Source organism: Pholcus phalangioides, unplaced genomic scaffold, assembly GCF_987345545.1.
Source record: "Pholcus phalangioides strain wild (caught in Gottingen) unplaced genomic scaffold, Ppha-v1.0 ptg000043l_1, whole genome shotgun sequence".
Lineage (NCBI taxonomy): Eukaryota > Metazoa > Arthropoda > Arachnida > Araneae > Pholcidae > Pholcus > Pholcus phalangioides.
In genome coordinates this window covers 489845-505085 of record NW_028301629.1, presented here as the reverse complement: position 1 = coordinate 505085, position 15241 = coordinate 489845, and positions in this window count along the sequence as shown.

The window sequence follows — 15241 nt, the reverse complement described above, 5'->3', positions numbered from 1 at the left end:
CTCATGACCCCCAGAAGGGGGGGGGGGCTGACAGGGCTCTAGTCCTGGGGCCCGGGACAGTTCTCGTCATTTTTTACTTTTTCATGCTATAAATTAACAACAGAAAGGGCCCGTGAAAAGTCTAACCGGGGGCCCCGCTTCGGGATGGGGGGGGGGCCATGGCCCCCTCCTCCCTCCCTACTTCCAATCCACTCCCATTCATTTACTTTCTTGCTGGTCCGCAAAATTCCGCCGGTGATTCGCGAAACTACCTGCCTAGTTTTCATATTAAAAGGTTTCCTATCTAATATCCTGTTCTAAATGACCGCTAAAAATCTCGCCCTGGGGATCCTGGCCCTGTGTCATTTCATACGATGAATATGGGAACGATCCCCGAATATATATATATACATATTTGAAAAAAAAATCCCGGGATCCATCCCTTGAAATAGACCGAGCGACCCTAGTTTCATAGTTGGCTTAGCTCAAAACATGTGCGTCGGACACTTTTTAGAATATTCCGGAATATTTTCGCCATTTTTCTTCGGAAACATCGTGATCTCGTCGATGTTTAGGAGAGGGGAAGAAAAATATCGCATGCATGTGAAGGCAAAAAAAAAGCAAAAATTTTCCTTTTTTTTTATTTTTCCCACGGTAAAAAGGAGGAAAAAATTGCGGAATGTCAAAATGTTCACGTGACCAAAACAATGGATTCCCTCCTTGAGACGACGACGTGATTCCCAAAGAAAAGATTTTCGCTTCAGTTCTTCGAAAATCTTCACTTTTTTTTTTCCTGTTTTGAATATATATAAAATAGGAAAAGATTTATGTGTGGGAAAAATTCCTGTTTATTTTTTTGTTTTTTTCGTCCTGGACCGAATGGGACGGACACCCGAGAATATGGACATCAGCGAAATGTAAAGCGTGAAAGTAAACCTGACAGATACATGCTTCGAATTCAAAATAGCGAATGAACAAAAACGGATGAAATATGGAACGTTTTTTCCGGGACATTTTTTATTCGGTCCGGGACATGGAAATTACATGATAGTCCTTTTTTTTTTTTCAGTATGCATGGACCTTGTTATACGCCCCCTTCCTCCCAGAGATGGATCCTATGATTTCGTCACCCCGTGGGCAACAAATGTTGCTGCCCTTCTCCCCTTCTAATAGAATTTCCTTGACCACCCATTCCTTACATTTTCCGTCCTGGGCTTAGCCCTGACCCTGCGAGACAGTCTTTTGGCTACTCACGTGATTGCGCACTTTCTAGGTCACTTCTTTTGGCAACTCAAAACGCTTGAAAACTCTCTAGGACAGTGTTTTTCAACCGCCGGGCCATAGCCCAGTACCGGGCTCTGACACTAGTCTTACCGGGCCGTGAATGCTTCACAGTTTCATTTTCCCGCCCTCCCCCTATTAATTTCTTGTTAGTTATGAGTAGGCAAAGGTCGCGAGGCAGCTCCCATGAAACCATGCCGGATGAGCAGCTGAACTTTGAGGGCTGGGCGGTGGCTGGCCTGGTGTCAGGCAGTTGGATGCATTCTGTGTGTGGTGCAGTTAGTATACAGTCGCTTTCGTGGCCCGGGGTATTTGGGGGGGGGGACACACACACTCATACTTCATACTTCCGGCACAACTCAATCGGTAGTAAATTGCCTATGGTGATAGACCGGAGTTGTGTTCGGTTTGAATGAATGAATGAATGAATGTTAGTTATTAGTATGACCGGGCCTTCTACTTGCACAAAAGAGATTTACCGGGCCGCGGCTTACAAAGGTTGAAAACCATTGACCTAGAAGAATGAGGGACATGTCGGGGAGCAACAAAAAGAGTGATCTGAAGCGTATGTGGGTTACCAAAACAGTGTTCGAGTTTATGAATGATCAAAATATTGACTTGGAGACTGAAGGACCAGTTCAGTGAGAGACCAAAAGAGTAGTCCAGTTCGAACCACGCTAGTAAATGACCAAAAGAGTGACCTATAAAGCAAGGGATCAGGTAGATGAGTGACCAAGAAAGAGTGCAGAGCAGTGGTTCTCAACCTCTGCAAGCCCGCAGCCCGGTAAATCTCTTTTGTGTAAGTGAAAGTTCCGGTGATATATCATTCTCAAGGTCAGTCAATGAACTGTTTCCTCACGCTGTAGGTGAGTCTTATGGTCACTCACTGACCTGGTCCCTTGATCTCTTTTGGTCACTCACAGACTTGTGGGTCCCTTGATATCTTTTGGTCACTCACAGACTTGTTGGTTCCTTGATATCTTTTGGTCACTCACTGACTTGTTGGTCCCTTGCTCTCTAGGCAAAGGTGGATTTATAGTTTTACCGCTGCGGGGTTAATCGATTTTGCCGCTCTTCTCCCATTCCACTAATTTTCTTAATTATTCATTCCTGAACCCCCCCCCCCCACCGAATTTGCTGCCCTGGGTTACAGCCAGCTTAGCAATACCCCCCTCCCCGATAAATATACGCTGTCACATCGAAAAAGAAGTGTGTCAAAACACATATGTGTTGCTGGTTTGCGGCTTGCCACTGACTGAGTGACTGACTCAGATACGGGAATCGGAAAAAAAAAACCAGTCAGCTCATGTCCAGGGGCTATTAAACGGCCAGCTAATCGGCTTTTGCTCACTCACGTGCTGCTTGCACGTGAACTAGATCACTCTTTTGGTAACTCGCCAACCTGGTCCCTCACTGTCTAGGTCTTTCACTGTCCAAGTAAATTTGTTTGTCAATTTCATGCTGGCTCACAGTTTTGGTCAATTACATGTTTGCACGAGAAGTAGATCATTCTCTTGGCCACTCACTGAACTGCTCCATCACTCTTTTGATAGCTCAATTGAGCTGGTCCTTCGCTATCTAAGTCAGAGGTCTTCAACCTTTTTCTAGTCGCGAGCACTGCTTGTACCTATCATTAGAAGGAGGAGCACCCTTACGGCAAGTTTGACATACGAATGCATGAAATCATGATAATTTCAATCCTTGAATGCAGTTTGTACAAAGCGTGTAATTGGACGACGATGTAAGTGCTCGCGAGCCCGAAATCGGACACGAACATCGAGCACTCTGGGTTGTTCGGGGAGCACCTTGGTGCTCGCTAGCAACGGCTTGAAGATGCCTGCTCTAAGTCAATATTTTGGTCACTCGAATGCTCGCATATTTTGTTAGCCCCTCACTGACCCGTTCTCTCACTCCCTATTTGACTCTTCTGGTCGCTCAATGTCCTGGTTTCTCGATCTTTTTCTGGTTAGTCACCGACTCGGTCCTTTGCTCCGTAAGGAAAAGGTGGATTCATGGTTCACAGCTGCGTTAAATTTTGCCGCCCTACTCCTATTTTACTAATTTTCTTAATTATCCATTCCTAAAATTTGCCCCCCCCCTTCCATTGCTGCCCTGGACAATAGCCCATTCAGCCACCATCCCCCCTCTGCCCCCTCCCGTGTATAAATACACACTGTCACATCCAAAACGAGAGTGTCAAAGCACATATGCTGCTGCTTTTTCGGCTCTCTACTGAGTGACTTCTTACTCAGATACAGGAATAGGAAGGGGAAAAAATGTCAGCCCTCATGTCCAAGGGCTATTAAAAGGCCGGCTATTCGTCAACTAACGATAATAAAAACAGGAAAAATGACCACAAATCATATTTTTTGACGCTTCCGACTCGAAGTCTCGCAGATTCTCGGATGGCCGACTTCTTATGGGGCAAGAAAGCTAGTGACATAAAAATGAAAAAAATAAAATTAATAAATAAATCTCCACTTTTTTCCCGGTTTTTTCCCATTTTCGTCATACTGCAAGGCTCCCGTCCCATCGCCCCCCATAAAAAAAAATTCTTTTGACAGACCTTATTTTTTTTTTTGTTAAGCCTTGTTCAATGTTGAGTTCCCATTGACGGGAAAATATTTCATATCTCTCTCCTCTTGGAATGGGTCTTGGGTTGCATTCAATAACGCGCTCCCCACATCCCGCTCGAGAGTGGGGAGTTGGGGGGGGGGGAGTGGTCCCCCCACTGCCTCTACATATGTATCACGGCCGTGTACATATGTGTAGAGTTTGGGAATCGGTATGGATATGTGTAGGAAGGTGGGAAAGGAGGGTGGGGGCGACGGTGGCGAATAAAAACGCCAATATAAACGTCACAAATGAAAAACCTCAAATGATGAAGACATTTTCGTTTTTCATGCGGCCCCGAAAAATTTCTTTTTTTTCCTTCTAGAAATGGTGGGGGAAAGGTGGGGGGGGTATTTTTTTTGTGCCACAGATTTCTTAGAGATAAATATTATATAGAGCTGGATTCCTTTTTTTCATGGGCTTTTTAGAATTCGATTGGTTCAATTTGTACGTTGGGGGTGCGCCGGAATATTCTCGATTGAGCTAAATCTTTAACAGAGTGCGGGGGCCACTTCATTGGCCAATTAAGAGGCATGGAGCAGCGCCGGAAGCGACTAAAGTGATCTGAAACCGCAGCGCGGGGCCCCTTAAACGCTCTGTAAACGCGCCGCGGATCGCCCAAGGGCTCTGTGCGTCTTTCCTCCAATTAGCCACCCTGATCTATTACCCGCTTGGCCTTCCCTTCTCCTGCAAGTACATTTGTGTTTTCTCAGTCACTATTTTGGTCACTGTCATGCTCACGCACTCCTTCGGTCACTCTATTTTATTCATTCACATGCTTGTACACGCTCCTCACTCTCTTGAATGCTCACTCACATGGTTCCTTGCTGGCTCACTCTTTTTGATCAGCTACACCTTCACACATGCTCTAGGTCAGTGTTTCCCAAAGTGGGCAGGCAATATCGCCCCTCCCCCGGTGGGCGATGGAACGGTGCGGGGGGGGGGGGGTGGGGGAGGTTATAGAAGGTACGAGTATAACATAGGATCCTATGGGATCGCTTGAGTCAGGAGGCGATGAAAGAAAAAATTCTGAAGGAGGGGGCGAAAGAACTAAAAGTTTGGGAAAGTATGCTCTGTCATTTTTTTGGTCATTCACATACTAGCACGCACTCTTTTGGTCATTCACATGCTTCCACGCCATCTAGGTCACTCACTGACCAGGTCCCCCACTCTGTAGGTCATTCTTTTGGTCATTCACATGCTTCCACGCCATCTAGGTCACTCACTGACCAGGCCCCACTCTGTAGGTCATTCTTTTGGTCATTCACATGCTTCCACGCCATCTAGGTCACTCACTGACCAGGTCCCCACTCTGTAGGTCATTCTTTTGGTCATTCACATGCTTCCACGCCATCTAGGTCTCTCACTGACCAGGTCCCCACTCTGTAGGTCATTCTTTTGGTCATTCACATGCAAGCACGCACTTTGGCCATTCACATGCAAGCACGCACTTTTGGCCATTCACATGCTTGCACACGCGCTCTAGGCACTCACTGATCAGATTCTTCACTCTGTAGATCATTATTTTGGTCATTCACATGCGAACACGCACTTTTGGACATTCACATACTTGCACGCGATCCAAGTCCCTCACTGACCAGGTTCCTCACTCTGTAGATCATTATTTTGGTCATTCACATGCTAGCCCGCACTCTAGCTCACTGTTTTGGCCATTCACTAGCTTGCATACGCTCTGCATCACTTTTTTGGTCATTGACATGCTTTTACACTCTCTAGATCACTCTTTTGATCATTCGCATGCTTGCACGCACTGTGGGTCACTCTTTTGGTCATTCAAAAGCTTGCACACATTTTTGGTCCCTCACTCTGTAGGTCCTTCCTATTGGTCATTCACATGCTTGCTCACGCTCCAAGTCATTCTTTTGGTCATTCACATGCTTGCTCACGCTCCAAGTCCCTCTTTTTCTCACTCACGTGCTTGCAAACTCTCTCTAGGTCATTATCTTAGTTACTCACTGACCTAGCCCCTAGCTGTCTGGTCAGAGGTGGATTTATTGAGGGTTATATACGCATTTCGCTGCCCTTCTCCTCTAGCACATTAATTTTCTTTGCCAATCGTTTCTCAAATTTGTCGTCCCTCTGAATTTTCTACCCCTGGGCTATATCCTGCTAAGCCCCCCCCCCCCCTAAATACATCACTGTATAATACCCAAGGGCATCATGGGTTTATACGTTAACGATGGTATTTCAATCTCAATCGACAGAAAGCCCTTGAAGACGGCAACTAACCTCCAGGAGCTGATCATAAATGTGAAAAGAGGGATCACTTACGATGCAAAGTTGAATATGATGGATATTGGCATGTAAGTGGTGATATTGACTCACAAACCGTGATATTGACTCACAAACCGTGATATCCCATCCAACACGAAGATCATCATAGAGCAACAGGGTATCGTGCCATCGAATACTAAGCTATCTAGCAGGTATTGCCTCTCTACACAGAGAGCAAGCAGGCCTTCAACACAATACTTAAAGTACATGACATGAAAATCCAAGCATTTCCCATCTTCGCTTTAAAATATGGAAGACTCACCATCGCAAAGCTTTATTGTAGCTTGGACATTGCGGTCCTAAATACGGGATATCACTAAATTTTGACAAATTTTTTTGTCATGTTTCAACCTTTTTTTTTCAAATTCAAATCAAATTTATTCCAATTCAAGATATGTAATAAATTACAATGTACAATATATTAAGTATTAGTCGACAAGAGGCCGGTCGCTGTACAGTTGGCCGTAGACAATTTTTATGATCAAACTTTTAGTAGAAGGGAAAGGGTAGATGCTAAATTGTGTTAGGGGCCGTTCAAGTATTACGTCATCATCGGGGGAGGGGGGGGGGTTCTATTTGCTGACTTTTGATGACAAGTGGGGAGGGGGGGGGTTTGGATAATGCTTACGTCATCAACCACCCTTTATGAAAATATGAGTTAGAATTCAGAGGGGCAGAGCTGATGACAAAATTTTGCTGACAAGGCGGGGGGGGGGAGAGGGGGTCAGAGTTTTGCTGACAAGTGGGGGAGGGGGTCAAAAATGGCTAAAAATTTGCTTACGTAATACTTGAACGGCCCTTAAATAAAATACATCTATACATCAAACAGTATAAATAATAGTTATGAATATACATATATAAAATATACAAAATAAAAATACAAATATATGAATTGCAATTCATTGCTTCAAATGTAAATTGCTAATTACTGCTAAAATCTCAAAAGGGCGTGAAAAGGGGCGTAAAATTGTGCTACAAATCACAGTAAACGAAAATGAATTTCACGGAAAAATATTCAAATGATTTGATGACCATATTTCATGAGAAAAATAAAATTCAGTAAACTGGGACCTTAAATGGTAATCCGCAAAATAAGGGACATCGCCAATTGCCATCAAAAACATTAGCAGTCCCCAGTCGTAATTAAACTTCCAAAAGAAAAATTGCAGACGTTAACGTTAAACCTGGCAAATATGTGAGATGAATATTTATAATTTTTACCATAATCACATCCTAACATAATTTATATTATGAAAACGCCGTGTATTTACGACTTCAGCAAATATTACAAATTCAAATAGGAAACGTTGGAAAAACGGGACAAATATACTTAAAAAAAAAAAACCGAAACAACGAAAATTACTGGAATGTCCCGTAATACGGGACACAAGTGGTCCGTCAAATTAATTCAGACATTCTACTGATCCTTGTTTTCAGAAAGGTCGAGAAACACTGTGACACTGGATTGATTCTTGACGTAAAAAGTTCACTCCTTGTTTGCATTTGAGTACATAGTCTCTTTCTGTACGAAGTCAGTCAGTCCTTGAATAGTCAAATAATATGAATAGCCTCCATATTTTTTGGAAAAAAAACTTCTGATAAGACCCCCACGGAGGAATAAACGACAATTTCAAAGACCCATCGTGTGTCATTCGTTGCCTGTAATAGAATTTGTAAATACTTTCGACACCAAACAATCTGTCCTGTGCTCTCGCTCATTGTTCGGCTCTTCCAAATCCCTGTGATAATCCCCCGACACATCCTTGATTCATAAATAAATCCCTTCGCGGAGGATGAAGTGAATATGAAGGCAAAGTATATCTATAAGCCTGTATTCACAACGATCTCTCTTCTCTCGCCTGTATAATACAGCAAATCTGATAATAACTAACATCTATAGTCAAACTGTCCTCTGATGTCTTTTGTCCAAGAGGTTAGACTCCCCCCCCCCCCTTTTTTGACTGTGGATAAAAATGAAGGGCGAACAGACTATTATTATAATTGTAGAAGAAGGGAGAAAAGAGCATTCTCTCTCCTGCGTGTTCATTCCCAGCTCTGTTCTTAATCCTTTTTGACACTAATCGTTATGCATTGAGTACGTGGACACAAAAGAGTCACCTCAGTTAGTAGTGAGTGTTAACTCGGTGACAGCAGCTGCAGTTATCAGATTAAGAGTAGTTCTGATACTGTATTTTAGCATTTGAATTCGTTCGGTGGATTAAAACGGATTCGCCCATGTGGGGGTCTCCTCTTTTCAACCGTTTTTCGGTTCTACATGCGTGAAATGTAGTCAAGACAGTGTTTGGACTGTTTGTTGTGAAGTCATGGTGTGAGCGAGAGAGCCGTGACTATGTGACTCGTGTATACTGTAGTTCATTTGAGACCGATTCTCTGGGTCGATTTTGTTTGGGTGTTGGTGGTGCTCTTTAACCCTTTGAGGGACGCTTTTCATTTTCTACAGGTAATGAAATTACTTGATAATTGTAACGTCTGGGTCTTATGGATGTGAAATATTGTGAGAAATATTTTTTGCATCCCTGAAAGGGATGCGGTAGGTGGTTTAGCAGCGTAAATTGTACGACATGATACTGATGATTTTTCAAGATGTTTCACAGCGAAGCCACCGCCTTTCATACGGTTAAGGGGGAAATCCGAATAAGTGAATGATTAGTCGAAGAACGATTGCTCCATTCAAATTATTCGGGATAAGGAATGTCGAAGCGACCAGAATCGTAAGGCCGGTCGTCCATTGGAAGCTACTACGAGCGAAAACAAGCTTCAGAATAAGTCGCATATATGCGCAAGACTACTATAGGGGGTTTTTGGGCATACGTGCAACTTGTTCCGCGACTTGTTTTCGCTCCTAGTAGCTTCCAGTGAACGACCGGCCTGAAGAAATTAACGTAGCTCTTATGGTACGAACATAGTGGGCGCTGGTTTCTGATTCTTCAAGTCGGTGTCGTTAGGGATTGGTTAAAAACCTGAATTTCAAGTTTTTTAACCAATCCGTAACGGTGCCGACTTACGAAATCGGAAACCAGCGGCCACTGTGTTCGTACCATAAGAACTACGTTAATTTCTTTAGGCCGGTCGTCCATTGGAAGCTACTACGAGCTAAAACAAGTCGCATGCATGTGCGTAATTCAGTAATTCTGAATTTTCATCAATTCTGGAATAATTTAATTATGGAATAATTATAATTAAATATTAGTCATAATTAATTCCAACTTTTCATCAATATTTTGAAATTATTTCTTTCATGAATTCTAGAATTAATCGTTTTTCAATGTTTTCAAACATATTCAGCAAATGATCGGCGAGTGACGACAAAAGCTCCAATGGCCAAATGTGGTCTGCGGGTCATACTTTGAAGACCCCTGGCTCCACAGCGATATTTTTCTCTTGGTCCATAGAATATCGTTGTACCGAGGCTTCACTGTATACCAATTCTCCCATTTTTTTAAAATAAATTTACGAATTTATGAAACACCCTGTATATAAGTTTTCCAGATAAATAAATATGACCAAGCCATTTAAAAATGCCTAGTTTCAATAATAATAATAATCATATTCCATAACCCAGAACAAAACGTCGATGCCACTGCTGTTGTCCGTATCCATCACACACACACAGCAATATCGAGGATAAGTATTCCCTTTTCATATGAAAGGAAAAGGACAACGCAGAAGACTCGTACTTGGACAGTGTCCGGGAATCAAAGATATTAAAAGGAAAAGAACGAAAAAAAAAATGTCCAATTTCTCTCAAGAGATGAAGAATCATTGTCCGTCCTGGTGATTCTAAAGTCCGGGGGGAGAATAAGGAACAAAAAATAAAACAGGATAAGTCATATATATTTCTCCGCACAAACTTGGGAAGAAAAGTTCGGCAACAACTATAACTCGGTACACGTCCTATGATGTGTCCTCACTGTCTTTTTGACAGATGACAGGCGAACAAAAACTGCAGAAAAAAAGATGAAGTTTTTGCGTGTGTGTGTGTGTGTGTGGTGGTCTCTCTTCTCGAAAACTCCAGTATCAAAAAGAAGGAGAGAGACGTCCTTTTTCCCAAAATATATATATATATATATATATCATCCTTCTAATATTCGAACAGTGCTTCCCATGAGTTCGTTTTACTGCTATCTCTTGAGAATCTTTCCTGACATCGATATCGGAGAGGGAGGACATGCCTTTCGTCAGTACCTTGCGAGTTAACATCAACCACTTTGGATTATTAAGGACTTTTTTCCCCCTCCGTCAAATATCAGAGACTGACATCGACCCTATGAAGAGAAGAATGGAAATATTATTTTTAGTTTCTTATCCTGATATGTCATTCCTTGAGAGTAGATAAATTAATGCATTCCGGTAAAATCGCGTCTCTTTTGATATTAACTTTTTTTTTTGACGACATGGAGTTTCTATGGATTATTCCTGAAGATGAGGTAATTCTGGAAATTATTTTGTCCATCGCTGTACTTGAGTGAGACACATTCGTAGCCGGGGGCGCATCTACGGTTTTACCGCCTGTGCGCTAGAGCTAGACTGATTTTGCCGCCTTTCTCCCACTCTAGTTTGATTTTTTTGCCCACTCATTCCTCAAATTCACCTCTCTGTGCTAAAACTTGCTTAGTCTCCCCCGCTTCTGCAAGTACACGTGTGTCTCTAAGTTACTCTTTCAGTCATTTACATGCTTGCGCACTGGTTTGGCTAGTCATATGATTGCACACTATTTTGGTTACTCATGTGATTGCACACTGTTTCGGTTATTCATATGATTGCACGCGGTTTGGTTACTCATGTGATTGCACGCTGTTTCGGTTACTCATATGATTGCACGCTGTTTTGCTTACTCGTATGATCGCACATTGTTTCGGTTACTCGTATGATTGCACATTGTTTTGGTTACTCCTGTGATTGCACACTGTTTTGGTTACTCCTGTGATTGCACACTGTTTTGGTTACTCATGTGATTGCACACTGTTTTGGTTACTCATGTGATTGCACCCTGTTTTAGTCAGTCACGTGTTCGCAATCTCTCTAAGTCTTTGAAACATGATTGCAAACTATCACACTGCTTTGGTCACTCCCGTGCTCCTCACACACACTAAGTCATTTACACGATTACACACTGTTTTATAGGTCATACTGTTATATAGGTGACACAGGTCATACTTTTGGTCGCTCATTGACATGGTTCCTTGCTTTATGGGTCACTTTTGATCACTAACACTGTTTACACATGCTCTATGCCATTGTTTTGGTCATTCTCATGCTTGCACGTGACCTAGCTCCCTCTTTTGGCAATTCGCATGCTTGCACGTGACCTAGCTCCCTCTTTTGGCAATTCGCATGCTTGCACGTGACCTAGCTCCCTCTTTTGGCAATTCGCATGCTTGCACGTGACCTAGCTCCCTCTTTTGGCAATTCGCATGCTTGCACGTGACCTAGCTCCCTCTTTTGGCAATTCGCATGCTTGCACGTGACCTAGCTCCCTCTTTTGGCAATTCGCATGCTTGCACGTGACCTAGCTCCCTCTTTTGGCAATTCGCATGCTTGCACGTGACCTAGCTCCCTCTTTTGGCAATTCGCATGCTTGCACAAGCTCCAGGTCACTCACTGACCTGGTCCCTCTCTCTGTAGGTCACTCCTTCACTCACGTGCTTTCTCATACTTGCGCACTGTTTGGGTTACTCGTGTGCTCGAAATCTCTCTGTCTTTGAAACATGCGTGCACACAGTCACACTGATTGTTACACTTAATTGATCTAAATCACTCTTTTTCTTCACTCCCGTGCTTGCAAACTTTCTAGCTCACTCTTCTGGTCACTCACTGCTCAAGTTCCCCTCACTGTTTCGGCAGAGTTGGATTTATTCAGGGTCATACAAATTTTGCTGGCTTTCTTCCCTTTCTACTAATTTTATACTCATTCCTCAAATTTGCCGCTCCTCTGCACTTGTCGCCTTTGGCCCGTTAAGCCCCCCCCCCCCGTAAATACCTCACTATTCGTAGCTGTATATTCCATGTGTTTGGAAAAAATGATTGTCTCTCTGTTGATGGGGATTTAGATCACTACTGAGGTACAATAATAGGAAAACTGTTCGTTGCTTGGCTGAAAGTTAAACTGTTCACTTTGTGCCCATGCAGCAAAAACTGGTCCTCTCAGAGCTAACAATAGAGGTGGATTCACATCTGCAGACACTCAGTCGTGTCAGACACGGCAACCATTCTTTAACATACGAATGTCTGTGTGCGTCTGCACAGCCACGATACGATAGATATGAATACGTTCATAGGTGTTATGTTAAAGAGTTTTTGCCGTGTCTGACACGACACGGCGAGCGTCTGTAGATGTAGATTCACTCTAACACTGTTCACGGCTGACAGATAAACAATCATACAGTTGCCGTTTAAACAGAAACTAATGAATGAGCTAACTCATAGTTTCCCAAACTTTTCGTTCCATCGCCCCCTTCTTCAGAAATTTTTTTCTCTCATCGCCCCCCCCCCCCAACTCAACCGAACCCATAGGATCCTATGTTAAATCCGTAACTTCTATCGCCCCCCTGAACCATTCCATCGCCCCCCAGGGGGCGATATTGCCCACTTTGGGAAACACTGAGCTAACTGATGAATGACCAGTTGCTGTTTGAAAAGAAAAAAAAAAATTAAAGGAAAAAGAAAGCAAAGCTGACGGATGAATTGTCCAGTTACTGTTAAAATAGAAAATAAATATGATTTAAACGCAGCTGACAGGTGAACAGAAAAACGATTCAAAAGACGGATGAATCATACAGTTACCCCCTTTTAAACATTGAAAAAAAAACGGAAAAAAACATATTAAAACACAGAGGTGACAAATGAATTATACAATTGCCGTTTAGACAGAAAAAATAATAATAATCGCGAAGCTGACAGAGATAAATTATCTAGTTATCGTTTGAACAGAAAAGAAAAAAAAAAATTCAACACAGAGCTGACAGATGAATAAAACAGAAAAATATTCAAACGGCAGAGCTGGCAGATGAGTAGTCTCCAATTGCAGTTTGAACAGAAAAAAAAATTAACGCATAGCTGACAGATGAATTGAAGAGAAAAAATATTAAAACGGCAGAGCTGACAGATGGATAGTCTTCACCTGCCATTTGAACAGAAAAAAATTAACGCAGAGCTGACAGATGAGTAAAACAGAAAAAATATTCAAACGGCAGAGCTGACAGATGAGTAGTCTCCAATTGCAGTTTGAAGAGAAAAAAATGAAAAAATTAACGCATAGCTGACAGATGAATTGAAGAGAAAAAATATTAAAACGGCAGAGCTGACAGATGGATAGTCTTCACCTGCCATTTGAACAGAAAAAAATTAACGCAGAGCTGACAGATGAGTAAAACAGAAAAAATATTCAAACGGCAGAGCTGACAGATGAGTAGTCTCCAATTGCAGTTTGAACAGAAAAAAAAATTAACGCAGTGCTGACAGATGAATTGAAGAGAAAAAATATTCAAACGGCAGAGCTGACAGATGAGTAGTCTCCAATTGCAGTTTGAACAGAAAAAAAAATTAACGCAGTGCTGACAGATGAATTGAAGAGAAAAAATATTAAAACGGCAGAGCTGACAAGACTCTGCAAGAGAAGACTATGGATAGTCTTCACTTGCCATTTGAACAGAAAAAAATTAACGCAGAGCTGACAGATGAATAAAACGGAAAAAGAGATTTTCAAACGGCAGAGCTGACAGATGAATTATCTAAGTAGTTGCTGTTTGAACAGAAAAAAATATTTAGAAGCAGAACTGACGATCTATCGTTAGACGGTCAAAAACATCTTTTGTGGTACGAGATATGGTACCGTACTAACATATCAACGGTATCTACCACGATATCGATCTAATCGGCCATCCTCATGGGGTACACTCTGTTGAAATTTCATTCAATCACCGGAAAGTGAAAAATCCCAATTAACTTACTCTAGGGGAAAAAATTCATTGTCTCCCCACTAGATTTTTTAACTGCTTCAAACACTCAAAACACTCAAATCGGGGGGCATTTACAGTACATACTTTTTGAAAATTTACATTATTTAAATTGAATCTCTCCTCAAATCACCGAGTGATGAATATATAATCAACTTACGTAAACTCTCGAGTAAGTACAGTCTCACCTATCACGACAACGCGGTATATATCCATCCACACACAGAGAGAGAGAGAGAGAGCTTAAGAGCAGTACAAATACCATCGACGCGGCAAACTTCCATCCTGTGAAGCAGGGCTAATATCCCTCAATTAAGGACATGCCTTGACATTGACAGATTTGGGGAGGGGGGTCTTGCTTTGGGACTTATAGCGTCCACCCGACTGTCCCTTCCGCCTCCCGATTTCTGGATGACGACTCCGCGTGTGTGTCACTTAAACACGTCACTGAGTCCGGGTGGCGTGTGTGTGAAGGACTCATTCGGCGGATGGCAGCATATGAGCATGTCATCGAGCCTGTGCTTGAAGTGCGGGGGGGACGTTCAGCGACTACTGTTGAATATCATCACCGCCGTCAACGTTGTGTAGTTGACACTGCCACTCTGGGAGGTTGGGGGCAACCTTGTTTCTTTTGCTGCTCACGTGATGTGCATATACCGGTTCCGATCAAATAGATTCACAGCTGAGCGTCAAATATTTGTTCTTGTTATAAAGGGCGATGAAAAAAAATCGATGGGAATGTCTCAACTAGAGCAGTGGTTCTCAATCTGGGGCCATATGGGTCCCCATCGTGGGTCTGAAATATTGTAGGGGTGAAAATCAGATGAAAGGGGAGCCACGAAAAGTAGTGAAAGGGGCCACAGATAGAGCTGTGAAAAAATAAAGCTTTCAAGTGAAGTGTGTTGGAAAATTTATGACTATTATACTGTAGTGACCGATCATAAACGATGCTCTGTGACGTCACGATGTCACGTTTTCCCGTTGTAGCGTTTTTCGCCTTGCGATGGATGGTAACCTAGCAACGGATCGCCAGAGAGTTTTCGAACGTTTTAGGAGTTGATTGTATTTCGTCGTAGAGTATGGATGTCGCGTATGAC